Source organism: Vanessa tameamea, chromosome 20, assembly GCF_037043105.1.
Source record: "Vanessa tameamea isolate UH-Manoa-2023 chromosome 20, ilVanTame1 primary haplotype, whole genome shotgun sequence".
NCBI classification, from domain to species: Eukaryota; Metazoa; Arthropoda; class Insecta; order Lepidoptera; family Nymphalidae; genus Vanessa; species Vanessa tameamea.
Window position 1 is genome coordinate 3,188,897 of NC_087328.1, and position 24,290 is coordinate 3,213,186.

General features: G+C 32.3%; 3 protein-coding genes across 3 annotated transcripts in view; 2 read left to right on the forward strand and 1 right to left on the reverse strand.

The window, feature by feature from the left end:
* The window catches only part of LOC113403742 (synapse-associated protein of 47 kDa), a 241,398-nt gene that overhangs the window by 101,211 nt on the left and 115,897 nt on the right, over nt 1-24,290 (reverse strand). The gene's annotated exons all lie outside the window — the stretch shown is intronic.
* Nucleotides 5,654-24,290, forward strand: part of LOC113403741 (organic cation transporter protein-like) — a 70,908-nt gene continuing 52,271 nt past the window's right edge. The window contains exon 1 of the mRNA XM_064218114.1: nt 5,654-5,664. The gene's annotated coding sequence lies outside the window, so the exon portion shown is untranslated. The remainder of the gene's footprint in view (nt 5,665-24,290) is intronic.
* The window catches only part of LOC113403851 (eukaryotic translation initiation factor 2-alpha kinase), a 229,702-nt gene continuing 211,255 nt past the window's right edge, over nt 5,844-24,290 (forward strand). The window contains exon 1 of the mRNA XM_064218109.1: nt 5,844-5,856. The gene's annotated coding sequence lies outside the window, so the exon portion shown is untranslated. The remainder of the gene's footprint in view (nt 5,857-24,290) is intronic.

Sequence of the window (24,290 nt, forward strand, 5' to 3'; positions counted from 1 at the left end):
GGGTTGAACGTTTGTATGGAAGTCCGTCATTTTTAAAGTTGGAAACATAATACTGATTAAAAATGAGTAAATACGTATTTAGAAGTTTTTTGATATTTTACGCCTAAGGGGAGAAATAGAGGTTGACATTTCGTATACAGGTTAGTCTGAAAGTCCGTCCTTTTGAAGTTAGAAGCATGATATTTTATTATTGGGCTACCGATTAAAAATGACTTGATTTGCATTTAAACGTTTCTGGATATTTTACGGCTAGGGGGGAAATTGGGTTAACATTCCGTATACAGGTTAGTCTAGAAGTCCGTCATTTTTTAAGGTAGAAGCATGATATTTTATTATTGGGCCACCGATTAAAAATGACTTGATTCGCATTTAAGCGTTTCTGGATATTTTACGCCTAAGGGGAGAAATAGAGGTTGACATTTCGTATACAGGTTACTCTGGAAGTCCGTCATTTTGAAGTTAGAAGCATGATATTTTATTATTGGGCCGCCGATTAAAAATGACTTGATACGCATTAAAGCGTTTCTGAATATTCTACCCTGAGGGCTGAAATACACACCAATGTGGTATACAAAGAGGTCTTACATTAAAATATTTTTTTAAGGTAATTTGTAAATATATTCCTATTCTACGCGGGCAAAGCCGCGGGTAACAGCTAGTATAATATATTTTGACCTTTGTATGGAAGTATAACTTCTAGAAGAAAATTTAAATAAAATATTTCACGCAAAACAAAGATACAAAGCAAATACAAAAATCGTTATCAGTGCAAAATAGTTTTAATCGTGATAAGGGAGGTAGATTTAATACTATAATAATTGCAAAACAAGTAAATATATTAACTTTGTGAAACAATGATCACTTCCAAATAAGTATAATTCTGTGTTAAATTATTAAAATGCCAATTCATCACAAGTTTTCCGATAGCAATTGGTCAACAAACTAGAGAACAGTAGAAACATAACGGCAATTATTTAATCAAGCTATTAATGATTTCATCAACACTATAATATCACGACGGTATGCGAGAAGGTCGTACGTTATCACGATATGAATATTTTATCGCTACGTCATTTTCACCAATTTTAATTGTCAATGAATTAAATACGTAATACTTTTTATGACGAAGTTCTGAGATTAGCCACGTTACGAAGAGCCACCTGCACAAGTGTGTCCCCAAATACGGTTGCAGTCTCTCACATAATTTCATAGTCCGATGAATGACAATATAATTCGACTAGATAGAGATAGTTCTAGGACGAACGACTTTACGTGGTTTCCGAGGCACGAGTGTGTAACATTTTCCTACTGAGGGCTGCCAGTTCCGAGATAACTGCCTTTTTAATTTATTTATTATTTATATATGTATATATATGGTTTCTAGTAACAAGATCACATAAGCGGGTTTACGAGATAACAGATCCCGATTAACTCACTAATATTTTTTGGCCCAATCAGGGGTTTGAACAAACTAGGGCAACCAGGGTCCAAACCAAAAATGTACACCAATAACAGTATCAATGCTGGTCAGGAGCGTCTAGTATATACATATATATTCTATAATACATAACGACACAAATACAAGATATAATAAGTTCTTTGGACCTGTATTTCAGTGATCATTTAAACAGCTCTTAGATTACCGGTTCAGATACAATTCGTCATACCATTTCGATCAGTATTACTCATGTATATTAACTCATCTCAATTAAGCATAGATTAACTATTGTATAGAGAAATTAAATAATATTATCACTTTATTTTTTATGTTTGGTATTAAATTTCATATAAAAAACATTACAAAGATAAACAAAAAGAGAGATTGCAACTTTTATCTCGCTAGACTCTATGGCGTTGAGCAAAAGAAGCCGTATTGAAGAAGGTAATAGTTTTTTGTATTTAAGTTCATTGCCAACTGTTAACATATAGTATGTTTTTCTATAAATTAATTGATACAAATTGATCAATTAAAATTGTATTTGTTTTAATACCCAACCTCGCTAAGCTATCATGCCGAATTTATAAGACGTGTTTATTTATATATCTTGTTATATTTCTTAAGCTATTGGTCAACATTAGCATAGTATAACATACCCAATGGTTCATACTTGTTACCAGTTTCTCATACAAAACTTGAAATTATGTAATAAAGATAAGAATATGCTGTTGTGAATAATTCTGCAGATATTTTGGACGTCTACAAATCTTAGACGCAAAGGTGAAGTCTCAAACGATAAATAGCAATCGATAATATCTTATTAAATCAATTGTTTTGAAACGCAATAATCTTAGTTCCAGGGTATACTCCCAGTATATAAGATCAAAACATATAAAATCAGGGTTGTATTCGTGTGTGAGTCGGAACCAATGGCTCAGAGAGATGTGTGTCCTCAGCTTTACCTTTACTCGGTTGGATCTCAGTACTCGCCCTAACCGGTAATGTTTTCAAGGTCAGTAAAGATATATGAAAGTGTAAGGAGTGGTCTGTACTTCTTGAGATTATAATATATGTGCGAAGGTCACCACTTACCACCAGGCGTATACGCTTGTTTGCTTCTTTTAAGCAAAATGCAAAATCTATACTAATATTATAAATGCGTCTGTTGCTCTTTCACGCCTTAAACACTGAATCGAGTTTGAACTCCAAAGTAGAACATAGGTTACTTTTTATGTTTAACACTTTACTTGGTGGTAGGGCTTTGTGCAAGCCCGTCTTTGTAGGTACCACCCACTGATCAGATATTCTACCGCCAAATAACAGTACACTGTATTGTTGTGTTCCGGTTAGAAGGGTGAGTGAGCCAGCGTAATCACAGGCACAAGGGACATAACATCTTAGTTCCCAAGGTTGGTGGCGCATAGGTGATGTAAGGAATGGTTAATATTTCTTACAACGCTTTTGTCTATGGGCGGTGGTGACGACTTACCATCAGGTGGCCCATATGCTCGACCGCCAATCAATGCTAAAAAAAAAAAAACACCTAACGAACATCCCCTAAAACGTGAGCAAAGCCACGGGCGACAACTAGTAAAATATGAAGATTAAAACAAGGCTGTTCGGAGTGAATAGTGGCTTAAAAATAATAATAAGTAAAATATTATTTCGAATACATTGAATGGACACGATTTAAATGTCTTAGCAAAGTTTAACAATATTAACATTCCGTTGTAGAACAAAGCAACAGCATGCTTTCACAACATAAACATCTATTACGTAATTACTCTATGTTTTACAAAATGTAGTGATACATAAGTGTATCAAGAGTAGCTGTTGCAGACTGAGTGTTTGGGTCAAATTGATTAAGGAAGCAAAATTGACCTTAATTGCGTTCGTACTCCAGCACAATTTGGCGTGACTGTGATTTCACGGTTCTGCCACTTACCCGTGAAGATATAAAACATGCGATTTTAACAATAAATGCCTTAAATGAATTTGTTATTACGTCTCGCTTGATGGCGCAAAATGAGTCATGATTTTTATTATCGAATACGTTGTTTCATTTGAATTTATGTGCTTTGATGAAAAAGTTATTAACGAAATTGCCGTTTTCACTACAACTTTTATTGAGTTACGTATGTTACGTTTGTAACATGTCACAATCACAGTGTTTAGTAGTAATAAGGAAATGTTTATATTTATTAAACTTCGCGATACTATTTCATCACCAGCGCTCCACCGGAACCACTTCTTAGTCGATGCACAACACACAGGATCTTAAATATGATGTCCTGCGTGTAATGACACTATTCACACTGGTCACTCACAGCGATACAAAGTATTGTTACAGTAAAATACACAACGAGTTGTCCCTTATCAGACGTAACTCTACAAAGTGTAACTACCCATTCATAAGTGGTGACCAATTTCGACTATACCAGCCTTCTCTAACAGAGCCAACTGCGCAGGACATATAGTAAGGAAAAAGCGTATGCACTCAATACTCCAAAATCAATACCGTGTGGACAGATTAGGCAACCACAGTCAAGACACCGGGCTTTATACTTCTTTAATGACTTGACCTCAGAATCTGCTGGCTTATACGAATCCAGTGGCTAGTCTAGTGACTAATTAGGCAATTAAACAGCAGTATAATTTATGTGATGCCAGTAAAAATGAATTCGTACTCGTTCCTTAAAGGCCGGCAACGCATCTGCAAGCCCCCCAGTGTTGCAGATGTCCATGGACGGTGGTAGTCACTTTCCAATTTCCATGAGCCTCGCGTTCGTTAGTCACCTATCACATAAAAAAAAATCTTCGCTTAGAATGCGAGAGTTCAACTCACAATAGCATGTTTTTTCACATATTATATGAAAGTTTCATCTTAAAATATGTAGAAAATACACATATTTATCTACATTAACACAACAATAAGCAATCAATTTGTTACAATACCTCGACAGTCATTACGTTCCCACACTCTCTGTGTCACATAATAGAGCGGTTAGTTGTAACTCGCTCTAAAATCAATTATTGGTTCATTAATCAATTTAACTATAACAAATGAAGCTCGCGATCTCAAACAAGCGATTGGCTTTCAAATCAATGAATCATTGACGGAAATAAATTATAAATTGAATCGACAAAATAGTAGTACAAAAAATTAAATAGTATAAAAACAAAGCCCAGTTCTTTTTAAGTAAAAAAGAAAAACGTTATGTAACAGATGTCTTCATTTAATATGGTATCATTTGATCTTTCAACACTAATACATCTTTCAGACGACATTGATAATACAAAAAAATCTTAAACAGACGACTTTATTCGAAAAACAAATCTCGGAACAGAACTGATGACAGAAACTCAGTGTAATTTTCCTGTTAGATTTTATCCTTTTTAGATGCTTACGTAATAAAAAAATCTTAAGTCCCAAATGTTAACTTTCTAGACTCATTTGTTTTGATTGTCCATTGATAGACAGGACTATCGGTTTTTTAAGAATAGATTTGAGTGCTTCATTAATTTAGCAGCTAGGTTGTTTGGGGTTCGCAGAGTCCAGAGCGCCGATATAAGTAATTGTTAAGGAGCAGATCAATGAAAGTATACTAAACAAATAGCCTTGAGCATTGGCGGAACCAGGCAGAGGCATGGTTAGACACAACCTCCTTTTAAACTTGGTACTGCTTAGAAAATGACTAGTAACGCGTTTTATTCAAACCAAAATTATAAGTTGGGTCTCCCGAAACCAACACAAAAACCAACGACTTGGAGTGAAGTTAATAGCAAATGATTTTCCTTACAGTTCATCATCATCTCTCTGTTTGTTGCAAACTACAAAGCTATCAAACAAAATATGTCAATCAACACAGATATATGACATATTATAATATGTATAATATGTTGCCCACGCGTAACGGTTTCGAAGCTAAATGTTACAAGTGATGTTTTATGATTGTAATAAATCTTTTACAATCATTTAATGGTATATTGGATTGTTCTTGTAATAAAGATAACTAACTACGAGTAGCCGAGCGGTTAAACCTCTTAACTGTAAGTGGTTTAACCGCAGCGATTGAAATGTGATATTTGTATTCTATCATAGCGATATATTTAAATTATTAACCGGAGTTTTGGCCGAGGGCTAATGGAGGAAAAAATTAGCTTTGAAACTATGAGATTTTAATTATCTCAAACAGTAAAAAATTTTTTATTTTTTTTTATTATTCGTAGCATCCATTTCTTTGTATACTCAAAATCTGTAAATACTGCCTCGTTTAATAATACTACTACTATAATTCGGTTTTGGTAAAATTTGCATTCATCTTATTGGTAAGCAACTAAACTTGTAGAATTACCTATAGAAGTTTTACCAAATTGTTGTAGAGATTTTTCTACCTTAGAATTATTGCTTTTTACTTGTAATTTGTATTTGCAATTAAAAATATATCGTAATATGAACCTAAAAGGCCATCAAGAGTTGATACTTTTTTAAATATTGGTATAAGCAACAGTATGCGCACACTGTCTAACCGAATATCGTGAAAACTGACCCAGTTATAGATCAGTCCATTCACATACTCGTAAGTACCCACATCCTGATTAATATTTCAGCAGACCGGTAATGAGGTTAATGTTTATTTTTTTGCATACAATCCAGCGTTCATTTCGTTTAATATTTCTGGTACAACACTTAAATGTATATTGTCTATGGCATTCCATACATTGAAACCAATTTAAAAAAAAATAATAAAGTCAAAATTTTAATGAATGCGTAGTAAGTAATGTAAAGAAATATTAATTTGTCTCTCGTATTGAAACAGATAGCTCAGATACGAACGGACTCGCGAATAGCAATGAGGATTTTTCAGATACGGTCCTCAATCTTTGCACTATTATTACAGCCACGTTTAAAACATATAAAACAGCAATTATTGTGGACAAGTATTTCCCATATAATTTAAGTCAACGAATATAATATAGGTATATATCTCAATAAATATCCAAATAATTTTTTTTGCGAAAATTTAAGGTTTTCGAGATCATAATTAGGTACTAATATTGAAATCATACTAGAAAATAGTATATTGGTAAATTACATTGGTAAATAATAGTCTATGTCTGTATATGAAAAATATATAAATCCATTGCAAAACAGTTAAAGGTGCATTGTCCAGCATTATCCAATTGACCCTTAATGCAGCCTGTCAAATAAATCTTAATGTTAGCTATTATCTGTATCTCTTCCTGTTATAATCTGTTATGGGGGACTACTAAGAAAAAGAGTATAGAGTAGTAAAATGAGTAGAATAAAAATATTACAGATAAATAACAGATAAAAATATTATTTACGACAAACTTTATGTATTGTATTATCTAAAAAGTATATAATGTTTTTACATATTTTATTTAAAAAATATTAAAAAGAAATTTAAGCACATAGCATTTAATATTAAGTGTTTGTCTAAAACAAATATATATATTTTAATAATATACTAACACAGATAAAGATAATCTTGTCCCGATTCCACTTCACAGAAAAAAAATATTAGAAAAAGTAGCTGTCACATTGCCCGCCAAAACCCAACAATTATTTTTTTTCAAAATGGCGCACTCTTGACAGGTGCGCGCGTCGCCACGCGCGGCACGCGGCGCCCGTCAACTATTTCGGATCGTCTTTTTTTATACGAATATAACGCCGCCACCCATTCAGCCGACTGACACTTGCTCCCAATCAAACTATTTTGTCTCTGGTATGTTGGAACAAATGTTGGAGCCAATTATGTTAGCAATAGCAAATACGAAAACGGGCATTTCGTAATTATGGTTGTATAACGTGATTCTTTGTGATATAATTTAAATAAGACAATTAAGAGTAAGAAAAAGAAAACCTTTGCTAATTTAGATTATTTACATAAAACTTCTGTACAAATATTCTTGGTAGTATTCTTATACATTGAGATGATTTATTTTTTGAAAACGATTACGTCTTGTTTGCCAAATTTAAACACCTATTACTTGTCACATAGCTAATATATTAATGGTTAGGTTGCTTATGCTAGACCTTACATACGGGTTGGAAATTTGAGATGGTAAAACATGTCTACAACATACTAACAAACGTAATGGTTATAGCTACATAAAACGAATTTAAACTTAGTTACACATGTGTTATCATTAAAGATGGTTACCAACTAAATAAATTACTAGTTTTTTGAGGATACGGGTGGGAAATACAAATTCGTTAACGAGAAACCTCTTTATTTAAAACTATTTAATGTAGGTACGTTTATGTAGTTTCGTGCTGAGTTTATAATAAAAAAATAACTATAATTTTTTTTTAAATGAAATTTAAACTATTAATAACTCATACTGTAAAAATGTAGCAAATTTTTCGCAATTAGACACGGTTTGATTTAATATTATATTAAATATACATTATAGGATACGATGCATACGATGCGATGCAATACGAATTTTACGATACGATACATTTGCAATGCAAATGTAAGTTATTTATTTTATATGGGTAGACAGGCGTATCTCTATGGCTAGGGAATACCTCCACACGTAAACTGAACGCATTGCCAACCATGGGATTTGAGATAAAACTCCGGTAACGAGTATTATAATGAATATTAATATGATTAACATTCGTTACATTTAAACCAAAATAAAAAAAAAAGGTAGTTTATGTTTTCTACTAATACTATATTGCAAGTAAATAATACAATTTTAACCTACTTTTTATATTACTGTTTATTAAAGACAGACGCCACAATGTCACGACAGTGTTGCCAATTAAAGTAATTCAATGTTTTGTTATGGTGTTAATATTCACACAATATGTCCACCGTAACTATAAAGACCGTTAGAGTCAATGAACTGTAATAAAATTCATAAGAACCGCCGATTAGCTAGAACCAACGGATATTATAATCTTATTTTTCAATCTATAACCAAAACTGGTAAAAATAAGTACTGTATGCCATTTTTAATGCAACGACAGACAAACTTCGCTCATATGTCACTACAATAATCTTTTTGAGTTTACTTAATAATTTGTTCTCAGTGTATTGTATTTTATTATTACCTGTATTTTAAAAAATGATATATGCGTGTGTTTGTATGCTGTTCTATAAAGTATAAAGTTGGTGGTAGGGCTTTGTGCAAGCCCGTCTGGGTAGGTACCACCCACTCATCAGATATTCTACCGCCAAACAGCAGTACTCAGTATTGTTGTGTTCCGGTTTGAAGGGTGAGTGATCCAGTGTAACTACAGGCACAAGGGACGTAACATCTTAGTTCCGAAGGTTGGTGGCGCATTTGTGATATAAGGGATGGTTAATATTTCTTACAACGGCTTTGTCTATGGGTGGAGGTGACAACTTACCGTCATTACCATTTCATTTGCTCGCCCGCCAACCGATATCATAAAAAAAGTAGATCACTGAACCCTATGACGGTAACGTGTCTAAGGCAGTTCTGTATATTTAAAATTGTAATCTTTATTGATTCAATCAAATCATATATTTAATATAATCATCATTATAATAACAAGTCCAATCCTTAAGACCACCCTGGGCTTCGACTGGTTGCTGTGGGCGTAATTTTATTTTTTTATTTAAATTATTAACTTAACTATTTTCACATTATTAACTAAGCAAATATTCGGCGACGAGATAAGTACCGCATTTTTTTTTTAAATAACTGCTATGATAGCAAATGTCACGCAAGTGCCAGAGACAACTTAATGTAAAAAGTTCCAACTCAACCGGATGAATGATAACAACATACATATTACCAATAAGGAAATATTGAATTTAATATAAATAGCAATATACACCGTTTGATTTTTAGTATTACTACAAAAATTTCTCAACGAAAGTATATTAAAGTCTATTTTTTTTTTGTAATTGTGTCTTTTATTCGTGCCGATTGGGCATAAATTGTCTATTTGTTCTGTAAGAGAAATTCTTGACAATTACGCATGATCTAATGTTTAACCGTCAAACATTCAAGCGTAAAAAATATAGGTATCGAAAAGGATCGTTATACACAAGATGTCAGCGGGGTATTATTAATCTATTGTCCGTACTAGGAATCGAACCAAGGACGCCCGCTTCCAACGACACATTGAGATAACTGACATTTGTTATACTTAGGGCTGTCACGGACTGTAGATGCCGAAATTATAACAGAATAGTTTAAGAAGTAAAGGTTAAGTTAAGTGAGGCCCTCTACCTTTGAGAAGAAGGCTTGGAGCTAATTCCTTCGAAATACGTATGTGGCAGAATTTTATTTAAATTAAAAAGAGGTAGGTTTCCTCACCTTTTCTACTATTCGCAAGTCAATAACGCCCAGATTCGTCTAGGTAGGTACCACTTACTCCTCACTTATTATAAAATCTGGGGCATTAGTAACGTAAGGTAAAGGAAGGTTAATAGTTCATAAGTTGGCCCTTTTGTCAGTCTGCCTAACTACTATAAATAGAAAATGCTCTCCTTGATATTAAGTACTGTGCTAATAATAAATATTCATGAATTTGTCAACCCTAATACTTAACGAATTGCGCGCCATTGTCTAGGACAAGAAGCTATATCATATGATGCGACGCAGACACACATACACTTGTCAGAATTGATTAAAATATTGTATTATATCTCAGCTATTGTTGAGCGTAAATTGATATCTTTAATTAAGCTTCACACTCTGTATATTGATGTATAACGAACTGAACGGAAATGGTACATTCGTTTAGTATCTGTGGTACAGAAAGGAGGATTTAATGTAATTGTATCATAATTAATGAATGGAGATCGACCACAGACTGTAATAATTAATATATCAATACAAGTTGCATAAATCAAAAATATCAATGTTTTCGAAGACATAAGCCATAGCAAATATTAAACAAAGAGTAACTTCTATATTTATTTCTGAATCTATAGAAACTGTGAATAAAGTTGACCGTAAATCACCATCGCCAATAGAAATTGATGCTGTAAAAAATATTAACCATTCCTTAAATGGCCAGCACGCCATCAACCTTGTAAGTTATATTGTTATCTCCCCTGTGTGTAGTTACATTGACACTCACCCTTCAAATCTTAACACAACAGTAGTAAGTATGAGTGGATGGTACCTACTTAAGCCTTACCACCAAGTCACTATGTTTATGCCACTTATCCTTTCGTTTTATGAAGACAAAACACTCGTGTTATTAGAACAGGATAAATTTATGCCAATGCTATTATATTACGCGACAGTTCGTCGAATTAACCCATGGCCTATAAGCGATATGTCAATGAATAACTCTCCATTAAAGCATTTCTTCGAAGACTTATTTAAGTACGATTACTCTTTGTTCGATTTAGCTTTTGTTGGCTAGTTCAAATTTGTTGACGGTTTTATTTTAAATTTATAAGTGAATTATTTGTCCGAAGTTATTTTGATTAGAGCGTAGGAAAGGTTATTGACTATTAAATTCTAAATCGAAGATTGATTATGAATCTAAATTTAATTTTACTTATTAAATATCAATTGAAAGTCATTTGATAAATACTAAATGTACCGAATAATCTTCAGATGTAGATATATTAAAACTATAAAATATATAATAGCTCCGGACATAGGAATGTTGATTGTCAAAGTGAGAGTTTGTTTTTTGAAAGATTTTGGACAAAAACTAAAAACCGTTTTCAAAATTTTGCCTGAATGAACATTTCAAATAAAAAATGTAATGTCTGATACAAATGATATTGATTTGTTACCTTGGAACTATACTGAACCCAAACAAGAAGAATTGTCAAAATCTGTTTTGAAACAAAAAAGTTATACCTTAACATAAAACAAAACAATAAGGGTGTTTGGAAGAACTAAATGAAAACTAACATTATATTTTTCTATCGATCGTTATTTATTTACAATAACATTCATCACGTAAATATAATAATACATATAAATAATAAATATAATAATATAGTAATACATGCTTTTTTCAATTCTAATATTTCGCAGTAGCTTCAAAGAGACAATCAAATTGACTCAAATAATAATAAAGTTGATCAAACTCTTGGAATGTAGCGATCAGAAGCCATCATCGCAATGCATTCCACGCCATACTTCTCAGAATAGGGCTCCGTGATTTATTTTTGTAGTCGTATTGATGTCACTGTATTAGGTACGGAATGGCGATGATGTAATTTCAAGCTACATAATTGAGGTGTACGATATTTTGATTACATCTGTAATTAGATTTTAACATTTATAAATATAACACCTAAAATTTTAATTAAAGTTAAATTTTCTAATATTTTAAATTAAATAATTCGTATCGCGTCATTACCTGCTGCCGACCAATCATCATCGAGATTCAAGTCAAATTAGTTAATCTTACTATAACGAGCGTTTCAGAGATTGGTTTAGTGAGTGAAATGATTACTGAGTGCTGAACGATATATAACCGCAGGTTTGATATCAGTGTAACGTTTTTTTGAAAGAAATAATAGTATTAATAAACTAAAAAGACTGAAAATACGTAAATATATTTACAAAAAAAAAAATGGATAAACTGTACGATACACAATTGTTTCTCGCATACAATTACTTGGTATAATCATAAATTATTAAGTATCATTTTATAATTAACATCACGAATATTCCCCGTTGAAGGAGCCCTCGCTGTTATTTTATTTTACTATGTAAATATTTCCTTTACTACCGATATGACGTAATCAATTTAAATACTTATGGCTATTGTCACTTTCATTGGTATTATATTATATTTAAAAAGTTGCTTGAGAATTAATTCTGTTTTTGGCTGATGGGGGCTCGAAATTACTTGTAATGATGCGTTTTGGCTTTACTATACCAAGCGTTACTAACTAATAAATTAAATATTCAAATAGAATAAAATCAACAAAAACGAAGCAATCCAAGTCATCGACCTCAAATATATTTACCCATAAAATGTTTAATTGTAGGAACAAATCAGCGAAAAATATCAATATTATTCCTTCTCGTTTCCTCATACCACTATTAATATAACTATCCTTGTCTATTTTTATTTGGTACGGATTAAATATTGTAAATCCTATATAATCCTCGTATTGGGTACAGAAGGGACGTGAGGATAGGTCGGGAATCGAAATATATATTTAGATGTCTTGAGTAAATTTTGAACACAGGTGTCTTACAAAGACATTAGTAGTTATTTTAGATATTGAAACTTATGTGTTGTTCAAACAGGATTTAGTTACTAGACTTGGATTTGGTTGAGGACGTAACACATACGGAGCTGATATCTTCGAACTTTAATTCAAGAGAACTATAGCTTTTGTATTTAATATATAAAACTAGTTTACACTAGTTTAGAGGAGAGGGATCGTAGGTTTTAGGTATGAAAAAATAACCATCTTTCCTTGGGATGGAAAGCGTTACAGACATATATACTCAGTTGCTGTTTTCTAACATTTGAAATACAAAATTGTGTCAGTTAAATAAAATTCCGTATTACAATTTATCCTCCTAAAAGTATCACTCCAGGCTTTTTGACAATCAAATTATAAGCTGGTGGAACCTGGTATAAGGTGAGAACCTTCGCTAATATTTATTTCACACATGTTTTAAGATTAATCAAAACATCTCTCTGTTTAAAACTGTGTTGGCGTTGCACCAAATATGGTTTTAATAAAAAAACGTGAAATGTCTGTAACGATGTATAAAAAAAACTAACGATCTGGTTACGTAGTGGAACTTAACGTTGATTTATTTATATGATTCTACCATCTGTCACCAATTTGTTTAAATATTTTACGGTTGGATTATAATCAAATTAAATTATTTTTAATTATATACATTTTTAAAAGTGCTTTTGGATCGTCAAGCATCATCGGTTCGGAACTTCTCGGTCTTAACAAAATCTTAAACTCGAGTTTAATTCGTTGCGTTTTTTTGTTAAATAAATATTTTGTTACAATTACAATGACTATTTCATTTAATTATAACAGTCTTAAATTATTTAGATTCAAATAAAATGAAACGACTACTACAGGCTGAATAAAACCGTATGCCTTTAAAAATAAATCACACTGTGAAATAAATGAACAGATTACAATTTAAAATATTAAAGTTAAAATATAACGTCAACCAATAGAATTGATCGTTTTAGATAATTGAAATTTAAGAAGAGATAAAAATAAATTAATGCTACTAATTTTGAAAGTCTTAAAACGATAGAATTATACTTTAAGTAAAGGAAATAATAAATACACTTCTATTTGTACTATTGACGCATGAGCCAATGAAAATGAAGTTGCAATAATATTGAGCCAATGAAAATGAAGTTGCAATAATATTGAGCCAATCAAAATTCAAAGCCAAAGTCAAAAATCTAAAATATAAAAATCACAAAATCTACCACAGGTTCGGAAAGAAATATATCAAACCTTAGAATAACCGACGAAAGAAACAGCGAACATCAGAACCCATTACTCAGTCATATCAGAGCAAAATTCTATATATTTTTTTAATGTTATTATGACGAATCTATTAAATTTTCCTTCGATCCGAAATATTATTAAAATGACAAATATTCTCGGAATCACTTGCTTCTATATTAAGCCACAATGTGCTGGGGCACTTGCTGATTCACTTAACATTCTTTAGCTTTATGAGTTGAGATTTGTTTTTTAATATTAAGATGGCAGACAAGTTAACCATTTAATTTAAATATATGTTCCTTTAACCGACTTATTTATCATATATTATAGGAACATATGGTTAGTAGTGATGTATACTTTGACCAGATTCTACAACCGGGGTGATAATATGCTATATCTCATGCCTATCAAACAATTATTTCTTAAGCATATTCATTTATATTACTCGAGATAAAATAACTGTAGTGTTTATAAGAAACGCATGCAAATGTCGCATAATGACAGAGCTTCTCAAACTTAAACAAAGGAAAGTAAAACGGCCTGTAAATTTCATACTGCTGGCCTGAGGCCTTCTTTTATTTGGAGGAGTTTGGAGTTTATTCCACCACACTGTTGCAAGGCAGATTGTTACATGTTAACCCACGTGCGTTAAAGCCACTAGGTCATCCAAATAAATATTGACCAATGTTAAATCAATCGTTACTTAATTAACATAATTAAATTATAATTAATTAACAAACCGTTCCGCAATATCGATCTATTTAGATAAAAATGACTGAAATTTATTATCATTTAATTTTCTTACATTTGTGCGACACGAATTGAATGAGCTCTCTACTGGTAGCAGTATTCTCTGCAGGAAACAGCTCAATTGAAAATATAATTTTTTGTTTATCAATACATTAAAAATAAGAGAAAAACCATAGATACACATTTATATTATCTTTAATTGTCTCAGAAAAAAAAAAAACTTCGTATTATGACATTATAAAAATAAATTATATTACTATATTAAGTTAAACTTGAGAATTTAATCAACGGCTTTAATTATTAATTCGTAAAATTATAACTATAGAAAAGTTCAATTCAAATATTTATTTATAAAAAACATAATCAATTAACTCATTTGAAATTTCAAAAGACAATGGAAATAATTGTGTCAATCAGTCGGTAAACTTTGGAATAGAAGTCCGATTAAGTTTTAGGGCATGAAATATTTTTTAAAATCATTAATTAATTCTTCTTTTGTCACACAACTATAACTGTAAACATAAACGTGACCTAATGAACTCACTACTGTAAAGCTATTCCGTAGGGACAAACTCGAAACTCACTGCAGAACGGATGTGCGTCATTGGCTTAACATTTTTATAATTAAAACATTTAAAGGATATGCGCATCAAAATAGCATATCGACTAACGAAAAAGCGTTTTTACGCTGTTATGTTTCTAACTACATTTATATAAAATAAATGCTCGCGAATGAGGAATATCTTTAAGCGATAAATGTATTTTTCATATATCTTCTGTGTTTTTTTTTCTGGTATTTATAATTAAGAGTTAAATATATTAATAATAAAAAAACGAAAGTTGCCGTGAGACACCCGGTTGAAACGAACTTGATTTCGGTATATAATTTAAAGGCAATTACAAAATTACTATTAATAAGCAAAGAATTAAAATAATAACTAAAATTTAATTTAAATAATATTAAATAAAGCCGTATAAATTAGAAAGAGAAGGAACGGGAAATGTCGCCTGGAGATGAATCTGTTTCCTTGCGTAATGATTTCTGCCAGTTCACTCAACTGTGAGCCAAAAAAAAATCGGTCAAAACGGGCAAGTAATATGATACAGTATGAAGACAAATGACAGAAAACATCTGAGTCAATAATTAAATTGCACCAAAATAAAAAAAATAAGACCAGACGAAAAACAAAATTTTATTTTTGTATATATTGACTTAGTTGGGCAGACTATATGACATTCAAAGCGGAGCACAACGATACTGAGTCTGGCAGTAGAATACGTGATGAGGGTGTGGTACCCAAGCAGGTTTGTGTAAGACAAAGCCTACCAAAAACATCAAATACAACATTAATATCAGTAATCATACGTTGCTTGGAAAAAAAAAACAAAAAAAATTCAATCAAAATAATAGAAAGATATATCAAAGGGACGAACATAATAATTGTAGAGTTTATTTTAAATTATATGTGTGTGTGTGTGTTTAATCCCCACACTACAGAAGCGTTTTTTTTTTTTATTTCATCAATATAAAAGAATAATGTCAATAAAACTGAATTCGATCAACTTTAACGTACACAAATATATAATTGACATATCGATATGAATATATATTTTTATGAAACAAGTAAACAAAATTATATGTTATTATTTAATTTTCCTCAATATAAGGTCACAGTATGTAGTCCGCTTTTAGGTCAAGGTCTCATCGAAATGTTTACACGTAACACCATATGGCAAATTTACTTTTATCGTGAATTGTGGCTCAGTATTACGTTCGATTCCTTGGCATAATTAATAGTTCTTTATATTTTTCTTAACACGACGAATCTATATAAATAAGGTTCAATTTCCAAGTAAAATTATACTTTAAGTAGGTAGTCTTTTATTACTATTTTTTTTATTAAGTAGGCTTTTATTAACATTTTTTACTGTCTTGTATTATGACGTGATCTTTGACTGTATGATAAATTCGACCTTTATCAAAGGACGGCCTTTCTAGCTGGATAAGATACTACAATAGTGCACATGGATGTGCACAAACACTAGTGCACTCCTTTTCATTCGCTGTCATAATCCGAGGAGCGGAAATGATTCTGTCGCAGGACCAACAAGTTCACGTGCATGGCAATCTCTACAAGCTCCTGAGAACTGCTTCTACTAAGAATTTATTTACTGATATCTCAGTAAGTTTATATGATACGCGATCTGTTGTATTCGTGTGCGTAATGTTACTCCGTCCTTATGAATCATAGCGTGATGTTATATAACCTAAGAAGACTATTAAACAATCATTTATAACTTCTCAATTAATGAACTTTTTAGTTTTGTAATATTAGTGTACATTTTTAGTACTTTATTGATACCATATTTGTGAAAAATATTTAAGGATTCGAGTTTTTTTTTTTAATGTCGTAGCTGGCAAACGAGCAGGAGGCTCATCTGATGGAAAATGACCAACGCCCATGGATATCTGCAACAACGTGGGGCTTGCAGGTGCGTTACCGGCCTTTAAGGAAGGAGGACGCTCTTTTCTTGAAGGTTCCCAAGTCGTATCGAGTCTTGTTTATCTCCAAATATATGTACATTTTTTCTTTAATATTGTCTTCCTTTTGTTTGTATTTTTATCCAATTAAATAAAGATAAATGATCCGATACGGATTGGATGGAATATTTGAACCTTAAAAGAATAATTTGGGTTCAAGACCGGACATATAGAATTGAATTTTCACATAATTAGTTTGTTTATATGTTAAGTCGTGCTCAGCTAAGGAAAAACATCGTAAGGAATCCTGCATTTGTCCATATTTGTATCTCATAACCTTCTCCATTGGAGAGTAGGCCTTTGCACAGCAGTGGAATATTTACGGGATATTTTTTACTCCATTTATAATGTCACGTGGAAAAAACCTGGCATAACAATATGTTCCAAAGTAATATTTCTTCTTTCAGTGTTAACTTACGGCGATATCGCAAGAAGTTCGACCCGACCTGGGACGGTCACATTTATGCAATCCGTATATCATTGCGTCGTTACAGCTTCAACAAAAATTATAACTAATATTATAAATTCTAATGTGTGTTTGTTATTCTTAAACGTATTAACAATTCCGAAATTTAGCATTCATAATATCAGGGGTACACGAAAGGACATATGGTAACACCTGCACACAAACAGAAAAAAGCCGAGTGTGAAAATCAGTTAAAAATAGTTTAGAGTTAAATACACTTAGCGTAGTAATTTCTTGTCCTGATTTGAACGACGACCTTTGTGTAAGGTCAGCGTGGTTCAACGAAATCGAACTGGCGACTTTTGCATCGCTAATCAATCAATAAAGCGTTAAACTATTAAGATAAGTGGCTATTTAACATTCATAGACAATAACCTCATATTTATAATAGAGACAATCTTTATCTTCGTGCAATGAATCTCATTTTCTCTGCCCCTGTCTTCCATCTCTCTCATATCCCTCCTTATACACTCCATCCATGTCTTCTTAGGTCGTCTCTTCACCTACCTCCCACTACGATCATGCTCAGCTCTTTTTTAGTTACGTGTGCAAATAAATATAAAAAAAATTGTAACTTTAAAGTAAATTGGATCTTTTAAACACATACAGAGATATGATATTACGTACAATGTTGTCAGGATCGCGAATCAGGCGCGTATCTTAAGGTCGAGTTTGGCTAGCAATGACCCCTTTCGCCATATACGTACGCGGTTGCGAAAACCCACCTTAACATTCCCGCGAACAGATGTTCGTTAAGGTTACTACCTACTTGGTTGATTAGGCTTATTTTTTTTTTCATTCAATCATTATTAACTTTTCCACTACGAATGAAGACATTTCTTAAAAATACTTGTAATCTTGCAAAGATATTTGATAGTCACTTTCAATAAATATTTTGAGATTCAATATAAGTATATATAAAAATGACAAAAATATTAATCAACGATTGAGCCTAAATATCGAAACTCTTATTTACTTAAACTCATGTTATTTTTTTTTATTTAAAATAAAGGCACAGGTTCTATAATTTTCAACCAAAACAAATGTTACTTAAATCAACAAAGTTAAGAAATGTTTGCCATTCGACTTATAACATATCGTACACAAATATCATCTCTACATAGTATAAAACGAAGTCGCTACCCGTCGTCTGTACGCTTTGATCTTTTAAACTATGCAACAGATTTTAATTTTTTCATCAATAAACACAGTGATTCAAGAGGAAGATTTATATATACATATTATACTAGAGAAAAGCCATGAATTTGAACTTTTCTAGCCGGAAAAAATATCAATGTTTATATTTGTTATAGACAACAATTAAAGCGACAATATATACAATAGCGCAATGGTTTACGGGCGATGTAAAAAGTCGCAGGATCGATCCTTACCCTTGGGCTATTATCGTCCCCACTTCTAGCGCGTGATAAACTTTAAAGAAGGGATGAATAGGAATATAAGTAATTCCTTAATTAACTTGGGGCATTGCAATTATTCTTTAAAAAAATATTTTGAACCCTTGTGAAGCCACGACGGGTAGCTAGTAATAGTATTAACTAGATATGTAAATACAAACAAAGACGAACAAAATAAGCTAAAATATGAACGGTAAGCAATAACTCAATTAGTATTTGACAGGCCTGTTTCTTCACTGATAACTAAATTGTTTATTTATGAGCGGCTCAATATATAAGAGATAGCGGTTTTTTTTAAACGTAAAAATAGTTTTTAATTGAATGCAAATAATTAATTACAATAAATTAATAATAGTCTACTTATTGATAATAAAATTATTATTATTGTGATAGATGTCATTTCCTCCTATTTTAACGCTACTAAAACACTTACTCTCAAATTTTAGCATTCACAATTTATTTTTTTCCTAACATAAACATTGTAAAATGAGTTGAAGTTGTCTGTTTCGAGCGACTAGACACGTAATAAGGCGGGTGAGCGAGCAACTTCATGTAGGTTTTATATCCGTGCGCGCGTATCATGAAAAATCACTTATATTTTTTTCATAACGTGCCGAAAGTAAAATTTCATAAAGTTGTTACAATAAATAGCAATTGCCGTAAATATCAAATATATTATCTTTTGTTTGGTATATATACTTATTCAGCCTCAATATAAGAATATATGATTAGAATACTGAATTAACTATCATTAGTAGTCTCACTCGCTTGTCAGTTTTTCTAGTGGTCAATGTAATAAGTTTTGCTGTATTCTGGTTTGAAGTGTACATAACCTACTCAATGCTATGAGCCTTGTTAACTATTACAATGAATTCATCATAAAAAATAATCTATGTTGTTTACAAAAAAAAAAAATCATCAATAATAATTCAAATCGATAATTATTAATAAGAATACACACAGTAGCACTTCTCTTTGACATATCTAAAGTCTGATTTATCAAACACATTTTTAAAGTTTTACATTACATTAACAGCCTGTAAATTTCCCACTGCTGGGCTAAGGCCTCCTCTGCCTTTGAGGAGAGGGTTTGGAGCATATTCCACCACGCTGCTCCAACGCAGATTGGTGGAGTTAAGAGTTTGAAAATTAGTAAAATAATTGAGTATATATGATATTAATTATAAATAAAAATTAAAAAAACCGCCTCCGCTCTTAACTTGTTCGATTAGAAAATTGGTCAACCATCGCTAAGTGAGAGCAATTGTGTCATTTCTATCAATCGAGCGACCGCAAGTTCGATTCTCGCTGTCGGCGAGTTGCTATTCTAAGTACACCTTATCGTTTACTGGGTCAATGCCAATATTACAAATGTTACTGGCGAATTATACAAATCTGCGATGTTTGTTTTCGAAACATTTTCCTGGACTTTTAATTAAGAGTATTACATTTTCCTATTAGTACAGTTTATTTTATTAATTTTAAGTATTATATAATTTAATCTAACATTAAGCATAATAAAGGAAGTCGTTTTTTTTTTTATTATTTAAAAAAATAACATTATTTAATAAAGGATATTGTGACTATTCGTTTTTGTTAAAAGAGGCTATTATTAAAATATTTAGTACTGAAATGTATACGTTTAACGTAAGTAAGTTATAAGTGTATAATTAATATAAATAAATAAATAAATATTGGACAACATAACATACATTACTCTGATCCCAATGTAAGTAGCTAAAGCACTTGTGTTATGGCAAATCAGAAGTAACGACGGTACCACAAAAACTCAGACCTAAGACAACATAGAAAATTAATGAACTTTTTCTACATTGACTCGGCCGGGATTCGAACCCGGGACCTCGGAGCGGCGTACCCATGAAAACCGGTGTAAACACTACTCGACTACGGAGGTCGTCGGAATCTAAAGATATTGTAAGAAAAATTAAACTTACAATATTATAGACCAGTTGATTATACATATATTGCTAACTAGTTACCGCCCGCGGCTTTAACCGCGTTTGAGGGAGGGCGCGGTCTAAGTATTACGCAAGCGTTAGGGATAAAAAGTAATCTATGTGTTATTCCAGATAATGTATATCTATATAAAATTTCATTCGAATCTGTTCATCCGTTCTGGCGTGATTGAATAACAACATCGATCCATACAATATTTTGTATTTATTATATTACATTACATTTTTACATCAACAGCCTGTAAATTTCCCGCTGCTGGCCTAAGGCCTCCTCTCTCTTTGAGGAGAAAGTTTGGAGCATATTCCACCACGCTGCTCCAATGCGGGTTGGTGGATTCACATGTGGCAGTTCATTGAAATTATACACATGCAGGTTTCCTCGCGATGTTTTCCTTCACCGCCGAGCACGAGATGAATTATAAACACAAATCAAGCACATGAAAATTCAGTGGTGCTTGACTGGGTTTAAATCCATAATCATCGGTTAAGATGCACACGTTCTAACCACTGGGCCATATATAGTCAGATAATAATTTATGATATTCATTAATATAAACATATGTATATAAGTGTACTGTCAGTTTAAAATCACTTAATTGAAAAGTATAATTTCCTTGCTATATCTTCATAATAGAACGTGACATGTTAATATAAAATTGATATGAAAAAGTGCTTGTTGGGACCTCGACTAAAGTATATTTGATTGATTAAATTGATGCTGTCCCTTATAAAGTAACAATTTCTCACTCAACGTTCATATCATAACATGACGATACGATCATTGCTATTATTGCATCTAAATGATTAAGAGATGGTTATACCTATAGCCTATTCCAATCGAAATAGGAATAAAGATAAACAAACCGTATATTTACGTATTTCATACGATTTGCAAATAACTCAGCTATCTCGCACTACTAAGAGTTTATGATTAATATATCTTTATTTATAAACCAACTCTATGACACTTAACTGTTTATATACACTTTGATTTTACTTCCAAAATCCGATAACAATTTCGCCGATGTTCGAAACGCCATTTTTTTTGTATTATCATAAGTTAATCAAAGTATCGACCAATGATATTTACTTGGTGGTAGGGCTTTGTGCAAGCCCGTCTGGGTAGGTACCACCCACTCATCAGATATTCTACCGCCAAATAACAGTACTCTGTATTGTTGTGTTCCGGTTAGAAGGGTGAGTGAGCCAGTGTAATCACAGGCACAAGGGACATAACATCTTAGTTCCCAAGGTTGGTCGCGCATAGGTGATATAAGGAATGGTTAATATTTCTTACAGCGCCTTTGTTTATGGGCCGTGGTGACCACTTACCATCAGGTGGCCCATATGCTCGCCCGCCAATCAATGCCATAAAAAAAAAAAAAAATGATATCGCGTCATTTTGCTGTCGAATTTTGTTTATTTGGATTTTCTCCTCTTATGGTTGGAATCTAGTATACTCGTTCTTCTCTGGATAATTCTTGGATCAATATAAAAGATTAATTTGAACATTTTAATCTGATTACCCAATCACGAATACCTAATAATGTCACATGTCATCTTATTATTGGTAAGTGGCCACCACGGACCGTAGACATTGACGCAGTAAGAAATATTAACAAATCCTTCCATCGCCAACGTGCCACCAACTTTGATTAAGATGTTATGTCCCTTGTGCCTGTAGTTAGACTGGTTCACTCACTCTTAAAACCGGAACACAACAGTACTGAGTGTTCTTATCTGGTGGTTATTATGTGATGAGTGGGTGGTACGTACCGCTTTACGTAATTTAGAAGCATTTTTTTTTTTTAAATATATGTGTATTGTATGTACATACGTTTTTCAATATGACAAAAAGCACTTACCGATTTCAATAATTTTCACTGAACTATTAAAGTCACCATGGACACACACACGGCACACACATTTTTTTTATACATGTCGAATCGAGTTTGAAGCACTGACACTGTATTTAAGTTGGTTTGTAACCTGGAACAAAATATTAGGATTATTAAAACTAGATAAAAATATAAAATTTATGTTTACAAAAGCATATAGTATCCCATTTAATGTCCAATTGCTGGGCAAACACCCTTTCTCTTAAGAAGAAAGTGAAAAGGCTCTTTAGTGTTAACTAAGTGTATCATAATTATATTTTTCTGAAACTCCCACATTTATAATATTATATATCAGAGTAAATATGTGTGTGTCTCGACCTCATACCCGGGTACCGGCGTAAACTTTCGCACTTACAATAAGCAAGCAACTGACCTGATGACAGTTTACTTAGCGAAGCTCGTTTGTGCACTGTAGTATAGCTCACGCATAGCCTAAAGACCTCTTGACGACGAAGACTGTCTACCCTGTGTGTGTGTGTGTGTGTGTGTGTGTGTGTGTGTGTGTGTGTGTGTGTGTGTGTGTGTGTGGGTGTGGGTGGGTGTGTGTGTGTGTGTGTAAGGAGTCCGCAGCGGCTCAATTTACCAGTTAGGTTCTCGTGTCGATAAAAGCAAAAAATTGCAATCGACTAAAAACAATTCAAGAGTTTTTATTTAAATATAATTTGAAGAGTATGATCTATTTATCGTCATTACTAGGAAAATCATTTATAAAAAACTAGATTTCGCCCGTGACTTCGCTCGCATTTTAGTGGTTGGTCGTCAGGATTACGGCATAAAAAAGTAGCCTATGTAGTTCTTTGAACTAGAAGTTTGCTTCATACTAAATTTCATCAAATTTGGTTCAGTGGTTTGCCGAACTATCAACCGGTTTAAAATATCAACAAACAAACAGACACAAGACAAACTAACTTTTGCATTTATTAACCATAAAATGCATTTAAAATGGTAATCCATGAAATTTCGACTACGATACTGGCTGGAAATAAGAACATCGTAATCAAATATCAACAGGTACATCAAATTCCAAAACTCAATAAAAAAAATAGAACGATATCACAAAAACGAATGGACGACAAGTCTGTGCGTTTGATAGCTAAGTTTTAAAAAAAAGTAAATGATTATTTTTCTATTAGGATTTAAAAAACAACGTTATTCCTATAGCAACTTGACTGCGCAAACCGGAATTCCGAAGTAGTTTTGTGTAGCCGGACCATTAAATATCTCTGCCTATATAGTAATTTTCTTTATCCATGCACCGACCCATATGGATGTTATCAGCTTTCTATAAATACTGCGGCTTCTATAAAGCGCTGTTATTTTTAAGTATGAAGTTCTCCGATAAATACTGTTAATTAAAAATGTTCA